The sequence below is a fragment of the Macaca mulatta genome, chromosome 6 (assembly GCF_049350105.2).
Source record: "Macaca mulatta isolate MMU2019108-1 chromosome 6, T2T-MMU8v2.0, whole genome shotgun sequence".
In the NCBI taxonomy this organism is placed as follows: Eukaryota; Metazoa; Chordata; class Mammalia; order Primates; family Cercopithecidae; genus Macaca; species Macaca mulatta.
This window is the reverse complement of record NC_133411.1, coordinates 52,016,284-52,034,752: the sequence shown is the minus strand read 5'-3', so window position 1 is coordinate 52,034,752 and position 18,469 is coordinate 52,016,284.

Below are 18,469 nucleotides of genomic sequence, written 5' to 3'. Positions count from 1 at the left end.
AAGGATATTTCCTTTTTCACCATAGCCCTCTAGGGCTTCCAAATATCACTTTGCCAATTCCACAAGAACTGTCTTAGCGAAAGGCTTCTTGAGGGGAAAGCTGTAACTCTGTGAGATGATTTCACACAACACAAAGAAGTTTCTCAGAAAGCTTCTTTCTCTTAGTTTTCGGAGGATATTTCCTTTGGCCCTATAGTCTTCAAAGGGATCCGAAATATCTGTTCTCAGATTCCACAGAAATAAGGCTAGCAAAGAGATCCACGAAATATAGAAGTAACTCTGTGAGAAGAATTAACAGAACACTAAGCAGTTTCTCAGAAAGCTTCTTTCCAGATTTCATCGGAGGATATTTCCTTTTTCACCATAGCCCTCTATGGGCTTCCAAATATCACTTTGCCAATTCCACAAGAACTGTCTTAGCAAAAGGCTTCTTGAGGGGAAAGCTGTAACTCCGTGAGATGATTTCACAGAACACAAAGAAGTTTCTCAGAAAGCTTCTTCCTCTTACTTTTCGGAGGATATTTCCCTTGGCCCTATAGTCTTAAAAGGGATCCGAAATATCTGTTCTCAGATTCCACAGAAATAAGGCTAGCAAAGAGATCCACGAAATATATATGTAACTCTGTGAGATGAATTAACAGAAAACTAAGCAGTTTCTCAGAAAGTTTCTTTCCAGATTTCATCGGAGGATATTTCCTTTTTCACCATAGCCCTCTATGGGCTTCCAAATATCACTTTGCCAATTCCACAAGAACTGTCTTAGCGAAAGGCTTCTTGAGGGGAAAGCTGTAACTCTGTGAGCTCATTTCACAGAACACAAAGAAGTTTCTCAGAAAGCTACTTTCTCTTAATTTTCGGAGGATATTTCCTTTGGCCCTATAGTCTTCAAAGGGATCCGAAATATCTGTTCTCTGATTCCACAGAAATAAGGCTAGCAAAGAGATCCACGAAATATAGATGTAACTCTGTGAGATGAATTAACAGAACACTAAGCAGTTTCTCAGAAAGTTTCTTTCCAGATTTCATCGGAGGATATTTCCTTTTTCACCATAGCCCTCTATGGGCTTCCAAATATCACTTTGCCAATTCCACAAGAACTGTCTTAGCGAAAGGCTTCTTGAGGGGAAAGCTGTAACTCTGTGAGATGATTTCATAGAACCCAAAGAAGTTTCTCAGAAAGCTTCTTTCTCTTAGTTATCGGAGGATATTTCCTTTGGCCCTATAGTCTTCAAAGGGATCAGAAATATCTGTTCTCAGATTACACAGAAATAAGCCTAACAAAGAGATACACGAAATATTGATGTAACTCTGTGAGATGAATTAACAGAACACTAAGCCGTTTCTCAGAAAGCTTCTTTCCAGATTTCATCGGAGGATATTTCCTTTTTCACCATAGCTCTCTATGGGCTTCCAAATATCACTTTGCCAATTCCACAAGAACTGTCTTAGCGAAAGGCTTCTTGAGGGTAAAGCTGTAACTCTGTGAGCTCATTTCACAGAACACAAAGAAGTTTCTCAGAAAGCTTCTTTCTCTTAGTTATCGGATGATATTTCCTTTGGCCCTATAGTCTTCAAAGGGATCAGAAATATCTGTTCTCAGATTACACAGAAATAAGCCTAACAAAGAGATACACGAAATATAGATGTAACTCTGTGAGATGAATTAACAGAACACTAAGCAGTTTCTCAGAAAGCTTCTTTCCAGATTTCATCTGAGGATATTTCCTTTTTCACCATAGCCCTCTATGGGCTTCCAAATATCACTTTGCCAATTCCACAAGAACTGTCTTAGCGAAAGGCTTCTTGAGGGGAAAGCTGTAACTCTGTGAGATGATTTCACAGAACACAAAGAAGTTTCTCAGAACGCTTCTTCCTCTTACTTTTCGGAGGATATTTCCCTTGGCCCTATAGTCTTCAAAGGGATCCGAAATATCTGTTGTCAGATTCCACAGAAATAAGGCTAGCAAAGAGATCCACGAAATACAGATGTAATTCTGTGAGATGAATTAACAGAACACTAAGCAGTTTCTCAGAAAGCTTCTTTCCAGATTTCATCTGAGGATATTTCCTTTTTCACCATAGCTCTCTATGGGCTTCCAAATATCACTTTGCCAATTCCACAAGAACTGTCTTAGCGAAAGGCTTCTTGAGGGGAAAGCTGTAACTCTCTGAGCTCATTTCACAGAACACAAAGAAGTTTCTCAGAAAGCTTCTTTCTCTGATTTTTCGGAGGATATTTCCTTTGGCCCTATAGTCTTCAAAGGGATCCGAAATATCTGTTCTCAGATTCCACAGAAATAAGCCTAGCAAGGAGATGCACGAAATATAGATGTAACTCTGTGAGATGAATTAACAGAACACTAAGCAGTTTCTCAGAAAGCTTCTTTCCAGATTTCATCGGAGGATATTTCCTTTTTCACCATAGCCCTCTAGGGCTTCCAAATATCACTTTGCCAATTCCACAAGAACTGTCTTAGCGAAAGGCTTCTTGAGGGGAAAGCTGTAACTCTGTGAGATGATTTCACACAACACAAAGAAGTTTCTCAGAAAGCTTCTTTCTCTTAGTTTTCGGAGGATATTTCCTTTGGCCCTATAGTCTTCAAAGGGATCCGAAATATCTGTTCTCAGATTCCACAGAAATAAGGCTAGCAAAGAGATCCACGAAATATAGAAGTAACTCAGTGAGAAGAATTAACAGAACACTAAGCAGTTTCTCAGAAAGCTTCTTTCCAGATTTCATCGGAGGATATTTCCTTTTTCACCATAGCCCTCTATGGGCTTCCAAATATCACTTTGCCAATTCCACAAGAACTGTCTTAGCAAAAGGCTTCTTGAGGGGAAAGCTGTAACTCTGTGAGATGATTTCACAGAACACAAAGAAGTTTCTCAGAAAGCTTCTACCTCTTACTTTTCGGAGGATATTTCCCTTGGCCCTATAGTCTTAAAAGGGATCCGAAATATCTGTTCTCAGATTCCACAGAAATAAGGCTAGCAAAGAGATCCACGAAATATATATGTAACTCTGTGAGATGAATTAACAGAAAACTAAGCAGTTTCTCAGAAAGCTTCTTTCCAGATTTCATCGGAGGATATTTCCTTTTTCACCATAGCTCTCTATGGGCTTCCAAATATCACTTTGCCAATTCCACAAGAACTGTCTTAGCGAAAGGCTTCTTGAGGGTAAAGCTGTAACTCTGTGAGCTCATTTCACAGAACACAAAGAAGTTTCTCAGAAAGCTTCTTTCTCTTAGTTTTCGGAGGATATTTCCTTTGGCCCTATAGTCTTCAAAGGGATCCGAAATATCTGTTCTCAGATTCCACAGAAATAAGGCTAGCAAGGAGATGCACGAAATATAGATGTAACTCTGTGAGATGAATTAACAGAACACTAAGCAGTTTCTCAGAAAGCTTCTTTCGAGATTTCATCTGAGGATATTTCCTTTTTCACCATAGCCCTCTAGGGCTTCCAAATATCACTTTGCCAATTCCACAAGAACTGTCTTAGTGAAAGGCTTCTTGAGGGGAAAGCTGTAACTCTGTGAGATGATTTCACAGAACACAAAGAAGTTTCTCAGAAAGCTTCTTCCTCTTACTTTTCGGAGTATATTTCCCTTGGCCCTATAGTCTTAAAAGGGATCCGAAATATCTGTTCTCAGATTCCACAGAAATAAGGCTAGCAAAGAGATCCACGAAATATATATGTAACTCTGTGAGATGAATTAACAGAACACTAAGCAGTTTCTCAGAAAGCTTCTTTCCAGATTTCATCGGAGGATATTTCCTTTTTCACCATAGCCCTCTATGGGCTTCCAAATATCACTTTGCCAATTCCACAAGAACTGTCTTAGCGAAAGGCTTCTTGAGGGGAAAGCTGTAACTCTGTGAGATGATTTCACAGAACACAAAGAAGTTTCTCAGAAAGCTACTTTCTCTTAATTTTCGGAGGATATTTCCTTTGGCCCTATAGTCTTCAAAGGGATCCGAAATATCTGTTCTCTGATTCCACAGAAATAAGGCTAGCAAGGAGATCCATGAAACATAGATGTAACTCTGTGAGATGAATTAACAGAACACTAAGCAGTTTCTCAGAAAGTTTCTTTCCAGATTTCATCGGAGGATATTTCCTTTTTCACCATAGCCCTCTATGGGCTTCCAAATATCACTTTGCCAATTCCACAAGAACTGTCTTAGCGAAAGGCTTCTAGAGGGGAAAGCTGTAACTCTGTGAGATGATTTCATAGAACCCAAAGAAGTTTCTCAGAAAGCTTCTTTCTCTTAGTTATCGGATGATATTTCCTTTGGCCCTATAGTCTTCAAAGGGATCCGAAATATCTGTTCTCAGATTACACAGAAATAAGCCTAACAAAGAGATACACGAAATATTGATGTAACACTGTGAGATGAATTAACAGAACACTAAGCAGTTTCTCAGAAAGCTTCTTTCCAGATTTCATCGGAGGATATTTCCTTTTTTACCATAGCCCTCTATGGGCTTCCAAATATCACTTTGCGAATTCCACAAGAACTGTCTTAGCGAAAGGCTTCTTGAGGGGAAAGCTGTAACTCTGTGAGCTCATTTCACAGAATACAAAGAAGTTTCTCAGAAAGCTTCTTTCTCTTAATTTTCGGAGGATATTTCCTTTGGCCCTATAGTCTTCAAAGGGATCCGAAATATCTGTTCTCAGATTCCACAGAAATAAGCCTAGCAAAGAGATCCACGAAATATAGATGTAACTCTGTGAGATGAATTAACAGAACTCTAAGCAGTTTCTCAGAAAGCTTCTTTCCAGATTTCATCGGAGGATATTTCCTTTTTCACCATAGCCCTCTAGGGCTTCCAAATATCACTTTGCCAATTCCACAAGAACTGTCTTAGCGAAAGGCTTCTTGAGGGGAAAGCTGTAACTCTGTGAGATGATTTCACACAACACAAAGAAGTTTCTCAGAAAGCTTCTTTCTCTTAGTTATCGGAGGATATTTCCTTTGGCCCTATAGTCTTCAAAGGGATCCGAAATATCTGTTCTCAGATTCCACAGAAATAAGGCTAGCAAAGAGATCCACGAAATATAGAAGTAACTCTGTGAGAAGAATTAACAGAACACTAAGCAGTTTCTCAGAAAGCTTCTTTCCAGATTTCATCGGAGGATATTTCCTTTTTCACCATAGCCCTCTATGGGCTTCCAAATATCACTTTGCCAATTCCACAAGAACTGTCTTAGCAAAAGGCTTCTTGAGGGGAAAGCTGTAACTCTGTGAGATGATTTCACAGAACACAAAGAAGTTTCTCAGAAAGCTTCTTCCTCTTACTTTTCGGAGGATATTTCCCTTGGCCCTATAGTCTTAAAAGGGATCCGAAATATCTGTTCTCAGATTCCACAGAAATAAGGCTAGCAAAGAGATCCACGAAATATATATGTAACTCTCTGAGATGAATTAACAGAAAACTAAGCAGTTTCTCAGAAAGCTTCTTTCCAGATTTCATCGGAGGATATTTCCTTTTTCACCATAGCCCTCTATGGGCTTCCAAATATCACTTTGCCAATTCCACAAGAACTGTCTAAGCGAAAGGCTTCTTGAGGGGAAAGCTGTAACTCTGTGAGATGATTTCATAGAACCCAAAGAAGTTTCTCAGAAAGCTTCTTTCTCTTAGTTATCGGAGGATATTTCCTTTGGCCCTATAGTCTTCAAAAGGATCAGAAATATCTGTACTCAGATTACACAGAAATAAGCCTAACAAAGAGATACACGAAATATTGATGTAACTCTGTGAGATGAATTAACAGAACACTAAGCCGTTTCTCAGAAAGCTTCTTTCCAGATTTCATCGGAGGATCTTTCCTTTTTCACCATAGCTCTCTATGGGCTTCCAAATATCACTTTGCCAATTCCACAAGAACTGTCTTAGCGAAAGGCTTCTTGAGGGTAAAGCTGTAACTCTGTGAGCTCATTTCACAGAACACAAAGAAGTTTCTCAGAAAGCTTCTTTCTCATACTTTTCGGAGGATATTTCCCTTGGCCCTATAGTCTTCAAAGGGATCCGAAATATCTGTTGTCAGATTCCACAGAAATAAGGCTAGCAAAGAGATTCACGAAATACAGATGTAATTCTGTGAGATGAATTAACAGAACACTAAGCAGTTTCTCAGAAAGCTTCTTTTCAGATTTCATCTGAGGATATTTCCTTTTTCACCATAGCTCTCTATGGGCTTCCAAATATCACTTTGCCAATTCCACAAGAACTGTCTTAGCGAAAGGCTTCTTGAGGGGAAAGCTGTAACTCTCTGAGCTCATTTCACAGAACACAAAGAAGTTTCTCAGAAAGCTTCTTTCTCTTAGTTTTCGGAGGATATTTCCTTTGGCCCTATAGTCTTCAAAGGGATCCGAAATATCTGTTCTCAGATTCCACAGAAATAAGGCTAGCAAGGAGATGCACGAAATATAGATGTAACTCTGTGAGACGAATTAACAGAACACTAAGCAGTTTCTCAGAAAGCTTCTTTCCAGATTTCATCTGAGGATATTTCCTTTTTCACCATAGCCCTCTAGGGCTTCCAAATATCACTTTGCCAATTCCACAAGAACTGTCTTAGCGAAAGGCTTCTTGAGGGGAAAGCTGTAACTCTGTGAGATGATTTCACACAACACAAAGAAGTTTCTCAGAAAGCTTCTTTCTCTTAGTTATCGGAGGATATTTCCTTTGGCCCTATAGTCTTCAAAGGGATCCGAAATATCTGTTCTCAGATTCCACAGAAATAAGGCTAGCAAAGAGATCCACGAAATATAGAAGTAACTCTGTGAGAAGAATTAACAGAACACTAAGCAGTTTCTCAGAAAGCTGCTTTCCAGATTTCATCGGAGGATATTTCCTTTTTCACCATAGCCCTCTATGGGCTTCCAAATATCACTTTGCCAATTCCACAAGAACTGTCTTAGCAAAAGGCTTCTTGAGGGGAAAGCTGTAACTCTGTGAGATGATTTCACAGAACACAAAGAAGTTTCTCAGAAAGCTTCTTCCTCTTACTTTTCGGAGGATATTTCCCTTGGCCCTATAGTCTTAAAAGGGATCCGAAATATCTGTTCTCAGATTCCACAGAAATAAGGCTAGCAAAGAGATCCACGAAATATATATGTAACTCTGTGAGATGAATTAACAGAAAACTAAGCAGTTTCTCAGAAAGCTTCTTTCCAGATTTCATCGGAGGATATTTCCTTTTTCACCATAGCCCTCTATGGGCTTCCAAATATCACTTTGCCAATTCCACAAGAACTGTCTTAGCGAAAGGCTTCTTGAGGAGAAAGCTGTAACTCTGTGAGCTCATTTCACAGAACACAAAGAAGTTTCTCAGAAAGCTACTTTCTCTTAATTTTCGGAGGATATTTCCTTTGGCCCTATAGTCTTCAAAGGGATCCGAAATATCTGTTCTCTGATTCCACAGAAATAAGGCTAGCGAAGAGATCCACGAAATATAGATGTAACTCTGTGAGATGAATTAACAGAACACTAAGCAGTTTCTCAGAAAGTTTCTTTCCAGATTTCATCGGAGGATATTTCCTTTTTCACCATAGCCCTCTATGGGCTTCCAAATATCACTTTGCCAATTCCACAAGAACTGTCTTAGCGAAAGGCTTCTTGAGGGGAAAGCTGTAACTCTGTGAGATGATTTCATAGAACCCAAATGAGTTTCTCAGAAAGCTTCTTTCTCTTAGTTATCGGATGATATTTCCTTTGGCCCTATAGTCTTCAAAGGGATTAGAAATATCTGTTCTCAGATTACACAGAAATAAGCCTAACAAAGAGATACACGAAATATTGATGTAACTCTGTGAGATGAATTAACAGAACACTAAGCCGATTCTCAGAAAGCTTCTTTCCAGATTTCATCGGAGGATATTTCCTTTTTCACCATAGCTCTCTATGGGCTTCCAAATATCACTTTGCCAATTCCACAAGAACTGTCTTAGCGAAAGGCTTCTTGAGGGTAAAGCTGTAACTCTGTGAGCTCATTTCACAGAACACAAAGAAGTTTCTCAGAAAGCTTCTTTCTCTTAGTTTTCGGAGGATATTTCCTTTGGCCCTATAGTCTTCAAAGGGATCCGAAATATCTGTTCTCAGATTCCACAGAAATAAGGCTAGCAAGGAGATGCACGAAATATAGATGTAACTCTGTGAGATGAATTAACAGAACACTAAGCAGTTTCTCAGAAAGCTTCTTTCGAGATTTCATCTGAGGATATTTCCTTTTTCACCATAGCCCTCTAGGGCTTCCAAATATCACTTTGCCAATTCCACAAGAACTGTCTTAGTGAAAGGCTTCTTGAGGGGAAAGATGTAACTCTGTGAGATGATTTCACAGAACACAAAGAAGTTTCTCAGAAAGCTTCTTCCTCTTACTTTTCGGAGTATATTTCCCTTGGCCCTATAGTCTTAAAAGGGATCCGAAATATCTGTTCTCAGATTCCACAGAAATAAGGCTAGCAAAGAGATCCACGAAATATATATGTAACTCTGTGAGATGAATTAACAGAACACTAAGCAGTTTCTCAGAAAGCTTCTTTCCAGATTTCATCGGAGGATATTTCCTTTTTCACCATAGCCCTCTATGGGCTTCCAAATATCACTTTGCCAATTCCACAAGAACTGTCTTAGCGAAAGGCTTCTTGAGGGGAAAGCTGTAACTCTGTGAGATGATTTCACAGAACACAAAGAAGTTTCTCAGAAAGCTACTTTCCCTTAATTTTCGGAGGATATTTCCTTTGGCCCTATAGTCTTCAAAGGGATCCGAAATATCTGTTCTCTGATTCCACAGAAATAAGGCTAGCAAGGAGATCCACGAAATATAGATGTAACTCTGTGAGATGAATTAACAGAACACTAAGCAGTTTCTCAGAAAGTTTCTTTCCAGATTTCATCGGAGGATATTTCCTTTTTCACCATAGCCCTCTATGGGCTTCCAAATATCACTTTGCCAATTCCACAAGAACTGTCTTAGCGAAAGGCTTCTAGAGGGGAAAGCTGTAACTCTGTGAGATGATTTCATAGAACCCAAAGAAGTTTCTCAGAAAGCTTCTTTCTCTTAGTTATCGGATGATATTTCCTTTGGCCCTATAGTCTTCAAAGGGATCCGAAATATCTGTTATCAGATTACACAGAAATAAGCCTAACAAAGAGATACACGAAATATTGATGTAACACTGTGAGATGAATTAACAGAACACTAAGCAGTTTCTCAGAAAGCTTCTTTCCAGATTTCATCGGAGGATATTTCCTTTTTCACCATAGCCCTCTATGGCCTTCCAAATATCACTTTGCCAATTCCACAAGAACTGTCTTAGCGAAAGGCTTCTTGAGAGGAAAGCTGTAACTCTGTGAGATGATTACATAGAACACAAAGAAATTTCTCACAAAGCTTCTTTCTCTTTGTTATCGGAGGATATTTCCTTTGGCCCTATAGTCTTCAAAGGGATCCGAAATATCTGTTCTCAGATTCCACAGAAATAAGGCTAGCAAAGAGATCCACGAAATACAGATGTAACTCTGTGAGATGAATTAACAGAACACTAAGCAGTTTCTTAGAAAGTTTCTTTCCAGATTTCATCGGAGGATATTTCCTTTTTCACCATAGCCCTCTAAGGGCTTCCAAATCTCACTTTGCCAATTCCACAAGAACTGTCTTAGCGAAAGGCTTCTTGAGGGGAAAGCTGTAACTCTGTGAGATGATTTCACAGAACACAAAGAAGTTTCTCAGAAAGCTTCTTTCTCTTAGTTTTCGGAGGATATTTCCTTTGGCCCTATAGTCTTCAAAGGGATCCGAAATATCTGTTCTCAGATTCCACAGAAATAAGGCTAGCAAGGAGATGCACGAAATATAGATGTAACTCTGTGAGATGAATTAACAGAACACTAAGCAGTTTCTCAGAAAGTTTCTTTCCAGATTTCATCGGAGGATATTTCCTTTTTCACCATAGCCCTCTATGGGCTTCCAAATATCACTTTGCCAATTCCACAAGAACTGTCTTAGCGAAAGGCTTCTTGAGGGGAAAGCTGTAACTCTGTGAGCTCATTTCACAGAACACAAAGAAGTTTCTCCGAAAGCTTCTTTCTCTTAGTTTTCGGAGGATATTTCCTTTGGCCCTATAGTCTTCAAAGGGATCCGAAATATCTGTTCTCAGATTCCACAGAAATAAGGCTAGCAAAGAGATCCACGAAATATAGATGTAACTCTGTGAGATGAATTAACAGAACACTAAGCAGTTTCTCAGAAAGCTTCTTTCCAGATTTCATCGGAGGATATTTCCTTTTTCACCATAGCCCACTATGGGCTTCCAAATATCACTTTGCCAATTCCACAAGAACTGTCTTAGCGAAAGGCTTCTTGAGGGGAAAGCTGTAACTCTGTGAGATGATTTCACAGAACACAAAGAAGTTTCTCAGAAAGCTTCTTTCTCTTAGTTTTCGGAGGATATTTCCTTTGGCCCTATAGTCTTCAAAGGGATCCGAAATATCTGTTCTCTGATTCCACAGAAATAAGGCTGGCAAGGAGATCCACGAAATATAGATGTAACTCTGTGAGATGAATTAACAGAACACTAAGCAGTTTCTCAGAAAGTTTCTTTCCAGATTTCATCGGAGGATATTTCCTTTTTCACCATAGCCCTCTATGGGCTTCCAAATATCACTTTGCCAATTCCACAAGAACTGTCTTAGCGAAAGGCTTCCTGAGGGGAAAGCTGTAACTCTGTGAGATGATTTCATAGAACACAAAGAAGTTTCTCAGAAAGCTTCTTTCTCTTAGTTATCGGATGATATTTCCTTTGGCCCTATAGTCTTCAAAGGGATCCGAAATATCTGTTCTCAGATTCCACAGAAATAAGCCTAGCAAAGAGATCCACGAAATATAGATGTAACTCTGTGAGATGAATTAACAGAACTCTAAGCAGTTTCTCAGAAAGCTTCTTTCCAGATTTCATCGGAGGATATTTCCTTTTTCACCATAGCCCTCTATGGGTTTCCAAATATCACTTTGCCAATTCCACAAGAACTGTCTTAGCGAAAGGCTTCTTGAGGGGAAAGCTGTAACTCTGTGAGCTCATTTCACAGAACACAAAGAAGTTTCTCAGAAAGCTTCTTTCTCTGAGTTTTCGGAGGATATTTCCTTTGGCCCTATAGTCTTCAAAGGGATCCGAAATATCTGTTCTCAGATTCCACAGAAATAAGGCTAGCAAAGAGATGCACGACATATATATGTAACTCTGTGAGATGAATTAACAGAACACTAAGCAGTTTCTCAGAAAGCTTCTTTCCAGATTTCATCTGTGGATATTTCCTTTTTCACCATAGCCCTCAATGGGCTTCCAAATATCACTTTTCCAATTCCACAAGAACTGTCTTAGCGAAAGGCTTCTTGAGGGGAAAGCTGTAACTCTGTGAGTTGATTTGACAGAACACAAAGAAGTTTCTCAGAAAGCTTCTTTCTCTTAGTTATCGGAGGATATTTCCTTTGGCCCTATAGTCTTCAAAGGGATCCGAAATATCTGTTCTCAGATTCCACAGAAATAAGGCTAGCAAAGAGATCCACGAAATGTAGATATAACTCTGTGAGATGAATTAACAGAACACGAAGCAGTTTCTCAGAAAGCTTCTTTCCAGATTTCATCGGAGGATATTTCCTTTTTCTCCGTAGCCCTCTATGGGCTTCCAAATATCACTTTGCCAATTCCACAAGAACTGTCTTAGCAAAAGGCTTCTTGAGGGGAAAGCTGTAACTCTGTGAGCTCATTTCACAGAACACAAAGAAGTTTCTCAGAAAGCTTCTTTCTCTTAGTTATCGGAGGATATTTCCTTTGGCCCTATAGTCTTCAAAGGGATCCGAAATATCTGTTCTCAGATTCCACAGAAATAAGGCTAGCAAAGAGATCCACGAAATACAGATGTAACTCTGTGAGATGAACTAACAGAACACTAAGCAGTTTCTCAGAAAGCTTCTTTCCAGATTTCATCTGAGGATATTTCCTTTTTCACCATTGCCCTAATGGGCTTCCAAATATCACTTTGCCAATTCCACAAGAACTGTCTTAGCGAAAGGCTTCTTCAGGGGAAAGCTGTAACTCTGTGAGCTCATTTCACAGAACACAAAGAAGTTTCTCAGAAAGCTTCTTTCTCTTAGTTTTCGGAGGATATTTCCTTTGGCCCTATAGTCTTCAAAGGGATCCGAAATATCTGTTCTCAGATTCCACAGAAATAAGGCTAGCAAAGAGATCCACGAAATATAGATGTAACTCTGTGAGATGAATTAACAGAACACTAAGCAGTTTCTCAGAAAGCTTCTTTCCAGATTTCATCGGAGGATATTTCCTTTTTCACCATAGCCCTCTATGGGTTTCCAAATATAACTTTGCCAATTCCACAAGAACTGTCTTAGCGAAAGGGTTCTTGAGGGGAAAGCTGTAACTCTGTGAGCTCATTTCACAGAACACAAAGAAGTTTCTCAGAAAGCTTCTTTCTCTTAGTTTTCGGAGGATATTTCCTTTGGCCCTATAGTCTTCAAAGGGATCCGAAATATCTGTTCTCAGTTTCCACAGAAATAAGGCTAGCAAAGAGATCCACGAAATATAGATGTAACTCTGTGAGATGAATTAACAGAACACTAAGCAGTTTCTCAGAAAGCTTCTTTCCAGATTTCATCTGAGGATATTTCCTTTTTCACCATAGCCCTCTAGGGCTTCCAAATATCACTTTGCCAATTCCACAAGAACTGTCTTAGCGAAAGGCTTCTTGAGGGGAAAGCTGTAACTCTGTGAGATGATTTCACAGAACACAAAGAAGTTTCTCAGAAAGCTTCTTTCTCTTAGTTTTCGGAGGATATTTCCTTTGGCCCTATAGTCTTCAAAGGGATCCGAAATATCTGTTCTCAGATTCCACAGAAATAAGGCTGGCAAGGAGATCCACGAAATATAGATGTAACTCTGTGAGATGAATTAACAGAACACTAAGCAGTTTCTCAGAAAGCTTCTTTCCAGATTTCATCGGAGGATATTTCCTTTTTCACCATAGCCCTCTATGGGCTTCCAAATATCACTTTGCCAATTCCACAAAAACTGTCTTAGCGAAAGGCTTCTTGAGGGGAAAGCTGTAACTCTGTGAGCTCATTTCACAGAACACAAAGAAGTTTCTCAGAAAGCTTCTTTCTCTTAGTTTTCGGAGGATATTTCCTTTGGCCCTATAGTCTTCAAAGGGATCCGAAATATCTGTTCTCTGATTCCACAGAAATAAGGCTGGCAAGGAGATCCACGAAATATAGATGTAACTCTGTGAGATGAATTAACAGAACACTAAGCAGTTTCTCAGAAAGTTTCTTTCAGATTTCATCGGAGGATATTTCCTTTTTCACCATAGGCCTCTATGGGCTTCCAAATATCACTTTGCCAATTCCACAAGAACTCTCTTAGCGAAAGGCTTCCTGAGGGGAAAGCTGTAACTCTGTGAGATGATTTCATAGAACACAAAGAAGTTTCTCAGAAAGCTTCTTTCTCTTAGTTATCGGATGATATTTCCTTTGGCCCTATAGTCTTCAAAGGGATCCGAAATATCTGTTCTCAGATTCCACAGAAATAAGCCTAGCAAAGAGATCCACGAAATATAGATGTAACTCTGTGAGATGAATTAACAGAACACTAAGCAGTTTCTCAGAAAGCTTCTTTCCAGATTCCATCGGAGGATATTTCCTTTTTCACCATAGCCCTCTATGGGCTTCCAAATATCACTTTGCCAATTCCACAAGAACTGTCTTAGCGAAAGGCTTCTTGAGGGGAAAGCTGTAACTCTGTGAGCTCATTTCACAGAACACAAAGAAGTTTCTCAGAAAGCTTCTTTCTCTTAGTTTTCGGAGGATATTTCCTTTGGCCCTATAGTCTTCAAAGGGATCCGAAATATCTGTTCTCAGATTCCACAGAAATAAGGCTAGCAAAGAGATGCACGAAATATAGATGTAACTCTGTGAGATGAATTAACAGAACACTAAGCAGTTTCTCAGAAAGCTTCTTTCCAGATTTCATCGGAGGATATTTCCTTTTTCACCATAGCCCTCTATGGGTTTCCAAATATCACTTTGCCAATTCCACAAGAACTGTCTTAGCGAAAGGCTTCTTGAGGGGAAAGCTGTAACTCTGTGAGCTCATTTCACAGAACACAAAGAAGTTTCTCAGAAAGCTTCTTTCTCTTAGTTTTCGGAGGATATTTCCTTTGGCCCTATAGTCTTCAAAGGGATCCGAAATATCTGTTCTCAGATTCCACAGAAATAAGGGTAGCAAAGAGATCCACGAAATATATATGTAACTCTGTGAGATGAATTAACAGAACACTAAGCAGTTTCTCAGAAAGCTTCTTTCCAGATTTCATCTGTGGATATTTCCTTTTTCACCATAGCCCTCAATGGGCTTCCAAATATCACTTTGCCAATTCCACAAGAACTGTCTTAGCGAAAGGCTTCTTGAGGGGAAAGCTGTAACTCTGTGAGCTCATTTGACAGAACACAAAGAAGTTTCTCAGAAAGCTTCTTTCTCTTAGTTTTCGGAGGATATTTCCTTTGGCCCTATATTCTTCAAAGGGATCCGAAATATCTGTTCTCAGATTCCACAGAAATAAGGCTAGCAAAGAGATCCACGAAATGTAGATGTAACTCTGTGAGATGAATTAACAGAACACTAAGCAGTTTCTCAGAAAGCTTCCTTTCAGATTTCATCGGAGGATATTTCCTTTTTCTCCATAGACCTCTATGGGCTTCCAAATATCACTTTGCCAATTCCACAAGAACTGTCTTAGCAAAAGGCTTCTTGAGGGGAAAGCTGTAACTCTGTGAACTCATTTCACAGAACACAAAGAAGTTTCTCAGAATGCTTCTTTCTCTTAGTTATCGGAGGATATTTCCTTTGGCCCTATAGTCTTCAAAGGGATCCGAAATATCTGTTCTCAGATTCCACAGAAATAAGGCTAGCAAAGAGATCCACGAAATATAGATGTAACTCTGTGAGATGAATTAACAGAACACTAAGCAGTTTCTCAGAAAGCTTCTTTCCAGATTCCATCGGAGGATATTTCCTTTTTCACCATAGCCCTCTATGGGCTTCCAAATATCACTTTGCCAATTCCACAAGAACTGTCTTAGCGAAAGGCTTCTTGAGGGGAAAGCTGTAACTCTGTGAGATGATTTCATAGAACACAAAGAAGTTTCTCAGAAAGCTTCTTTCTCTTAGTTATCGGATGATATTTCCTTTGGCCCTATAGTCTTCAAAGGGATCCGAAATATCTGTTCTCAGATTCCACAGAAATAAGCCTAGCAAAGAGATCCACGAAATATAGATGTAACTCTGTGAGATGAATTAACAGAACACTAAGCAGTTTCTCAGAAAGCTTCTTTCCAGATTCCATCGGAGGATATTTCCTTTTTCACCATAGCCCTCTATGGGCTTCCAAATATCACTTTGCCAATTCCACAAGAACTGTCTTAGCGAAAGGCTTCTTGAGGGGAAAGCTGTAACTCTGTGAGCTCATTTCACAGAACACAAAGAAGTTTCTCAGAAAGCTTCTTTCTCTTAGTTTTCGGAGGATATTTCCTTTGGCCCTATAGTCTTCAAAGGGATCCGAAATATCTGTTCTCAGATTCCACAGAAATAAGGCTAGCAAAGAGATCCACGAAATATAGATGTAACTCTGTGAGATGAATTAACAGAACACTAAGCAGTTTCTCAGAAAGCTTCTTTCCAGATTTCATCTGTGGATATTTCCTTTTTCACCATAGCCCTCAATGGGCTTCCAAATATCACTTTGCCAATTCCACAAGAACTGTCTTAGCGAAAGGCTTCTTGAGGGGAAAGCTGTAACTCTGTGAGCTCATTTGACAGAACACAAAGAAGTTTCTCAGAAAGCTTCTTTCTCTTAGTTTTCGGAGGATATTTCCTTTGGCCCTATATTCTTCAAAGGGATCCGAAATATCTGTTCTCAGATTCCACAGAAATAAGGCTAGCAAAGAGATCCACGAAATGTAGATGTAACTCTGTGAGATGAATTAACAGAACACTAAGCAGTTTCTCAGAAAGCTTCCTTTCAGATTTCATCGGAGGATATTTCCTTTTTCTCCATAGACCTCTATGGGCTTCCAAATATCACTTTGCCAATTCCACAAGAACTGTCTTAGCAAAAGGCTTCTTGAGGGGAAAGCTGTAACTCTGTGAACTCATTTCACAGAACACAAAGAAGTTTCTCAGAATGCTTCTTTCTCTTAGTAATCGGAGGATATTTCCTTTGGCCCTATAGTCTAAAAAGGGATCCGAAATATCTGTTCTCAGATTCCACAGAAATAAGGCTAGCAAAGAGATCCACGAAATACAGATGTAACCCTGTGAGATGAATTAACAGAACACTAAGCAGTTTCTCAGAAAGCTTCTTTCCAGATTTCATCTGAGGATATTTCCTTTTTCACCATAGCCCTCTATGGGCTTCCAAATATCACTTTGCCAATTCCACAAGAACTGTCTTAGCGAAAGGCTTCTTGAGGGGAAAGCTGTAACTCTGTGAGCTGATTTGACAGAACACAAAGAAGTTTCTCAGAAAGCTTCTTTCTCTTAGTTTTCGGAGGATATTTCCTTTGGCCCTATAGTCTTCAAAGGGATCCGAAATATCTGTTCTCAGATTCCACAGAAATGAGGCTAGCAAAGAGAATCACGAAATATAGAAGTAACTCTGTGAGATGAATTAACAGAACACTAAGCAGTTTCTCAGAAAGCTTCTTTCCAGATTTCATCGGAGGATATTTCCTTTTTCACCTTAGCCCTCTATGGGCTTCCAAATATCACTTTGTCAATTCCACAAGAACTGTCTTAGCGAAAGGCTTCTTGAGGGGAAAGCTGTAACTCTGTGAGCTCATTTCACAGAACACAAAGAAGTTTCTCAGAAAGCTTCTTTCTCTTACTTTTCGGAGGATATTTCCTTTGGCCCTATAGTCTTCAAAGGGATCCGAAATATCTGTTCTCAGATTCCACAGAAATAAGGCTAGCCAAGTGATCCACGAAATACAGATGTAACTCTGTGAGATGAATTAACAGAACACTAAGCAGTTTCTCAGAAAGCTTCTTTCCAGATTTCATCTGAGGATATTTCCTTTTTCACCATAGCCCTCTATGGGCTTCCAAATATCACTTTGCCAATTCCACAAGAACTGTCTTAGCGAAAGGCTTCTTGAGGGGAAAGCTGTAACTCTGTGAGATGATTTCACAGAACACAAAGAAGTTTCTCAGAAAGCTTCTTTCTCTTAGTTTTCGGAGGATATTTCCTTTGGCCCTATAGTCTTCAAAGGGATCCGAAATATCTGTTCTCAGATTCCACAGAAATAAGGCTAGCAAAGAGATCCACGAAATATAGAAGTAACTCTGTGAGAAGAATTAACAGAACACTAAGCAGTTTCTCAGAAAGCTTCTTTCCAGATTTCATCGGAGGATATTTCCTTTTTCACCATAGCCCTCTATGGGCTTCCAAATATCACTTTGCCAATTCCACAAGAACTGTCTTAGCAAAAGGCTTCTTGAGGGGAAAGCTGTAACTCTGTGAGATGATTTCACAGAACACAAAGAAGTTTCTCAGAAAGCTTCTTCCTCTTACTTTTCGGAGGATATTTCCCTTGGCCCTATAGTCTTAAAAGGGATCCGAAATATCTGTTCTCAGATTCCACAGAAATAAGGCTAGCAAAGAGATCCACGAAATATATATGTAACTCTGTGAGATGAATTAACAGAAAACTAAGCAGTTTCTCAGAAAGCTTCTTTCCAGATTTCATCGGAGGATATTTCCTTTTTCACCATAGCCCTCTATGGGCTTCCAAATATCACTTTGCCAATTCCACAAGAACTGTCTTAGCGAAAGGCTTCTTGAGGGGAAAGCTGTAACTCTGTGAGCTCATTTCACAGAACACAAAGAAGTTTCTCAGAAAGCTAGTTTCTCTTAATTTTCGGAGGATATTTCCTTTGGCCCTATAGTCTTCAAAGGGATCCGAAATATCTGTTCTCTGATTCCACAGAAATAACGCTAGCAAAGAGATCCACGAAATATAGATGTAACTCTGTGAGATGAATTAACAGAACACTAAGCAGTTTCTCAGAAAGTTTCTTTCCAGATTTCATCGGAGGATATTTCCTTTTTCACCATAGCCCTCTATGGGCTTCCAAATATCACTTTGCCAATTCCACAAGAACTGTCTTAGCGAAAGGCTTCTTGAGGGGAAAGCTGTAACTCTGTGAGATGATTTCATAGAACCCAAAGAAGTTTCTCAGAAAGCTTCTTTCTCTTAGTTATCGGAGGATATTTCCTTTGGCCCTATAGTCTTCAAAGGGATCAGAAATATCTGTTCTCAGATTACACAGAAATAAGCCTAACAAAGAGATACACGAAATATTGATGTAACTCTGTGAGATGAATTAACAG